This window comes from Fonticula alba (assembly GCF_000388065.1).
Source record: "Fonticula alba strain ATCC 38817 unplaced genomic scaffold supercont2.4, whole genome shotgun sequence".
In the NCBI taxonomy this organism is placed as follows: domain Eukaryota; order Rotosphaerida; family Fonticulaceae; genus Fonticula; species Fonticula alba.
The window spans coordinates 2912254-2913510 of NW_009242974.1; positions in this window are offsets into that span (position 1 = coordinate 2912254).

The window sequence follows — 1257 nt, forward strand, 5'->3', positions numbered from 1 at the left end:
CGCCGCTACCTTGGTGCTGCCCTGGGGGGGGGGGGGATGCCCAAAAATGCCCCGCCGTACCCGCGGGTGCCAGCCCACCAGAGCGCCCCGGGCTGGCCTCCGCCCTTTCCCTCCTCCGGTCCTTGGGGATTCCCCCGGCCCCGGTTCCGGCCACCGGCTGGCGAAGAGGGGGGTGAGCGTGTGTGGCTCTGCTCCTTCAGGGGCGAGGGAATGGGCATGAGGCGTCGGGCGAACACTCGGGCGGGCGAGCAGTTCCGGTTGTTTCTCCCTCCTCAAGGGAACCTATTACCGCGGGGGGGGGGGGGGGGGTCGCTGTGCATTTTCCATTTCGAGTGTGCCTCTCTCCCTGACGCCCCCGCGCCCTCGCCCGCTCTGGTGTGACACCGCCGGAAAAAATGTCCCCGTCTGTTGGGCGGCCTGTTCGGGGCCGGGGCACAGAGAGGCACTCTCTGAAGGCGATCCCCCCTGCTCGGGGGACGCCCCAGCCTCTCCCAGCCCCTTCACCCGGGCCCGGGCGTGGCCGCGTGTCGGCGACATGGACCCCGGGGCAAGCCCACCGGCGCCGGCGCTCACGACCCTGGGTTTCATCCGCACCGGGCTGGGGTCCTGTTCCCACAGGGCGCAATAGCGTGAATTATTATTCGGCTCTGCCCCGGGGGCGCGGGGCGCCTGGTGCCAACCTTCCCCCCCCCCCTGCTGCCTGGCACGGGCGGAGGGGCGGCCCTTCGTGTCGGCCCCATCAATCCGGCTCCCCTGGGGCGCGCCCGTGCGGGCGTATATCGTGCATCGGCAAGGGGATCTTTGTCCGTCTCCTGGGCGGACATTGCCTCGGGCCCCTTCCTCCCCGCCCCCAGCTCCCCGCCCCCCCCCCCAGCCCCGACACAAGAGATTGGGGCAATCCGTCTTGGCCCTCTCCTTACAGGCCCGGGCTCGACACCAGGCAGCCAGCAGCCAGGACTTGGACCGATGATTCGGACATTTGCCACGGGTGCCGGTGATCCGGGCTGACCTGGGAGACCGAGAACCTTGGCCGGAAAGCAGCCACGTCTTGCTTGCCCTGGGCCAGGTCCAGGTAGGTGGGGCTAGGATTGCGCCCTGATGCAAATGTGTTTCCTCCCTCATCGATCGCCGGGTTCCCGATGACGTTGCTTCCGGCTCCCGCTCTCTGCCTCTCTTTGGCCCGTCCTTGTCCGTTGCCCCCCACCCAAGAATTGGCCCCCCCCCCCCGCCTCGTGTCTTGCCCCTTTATTTGCATCT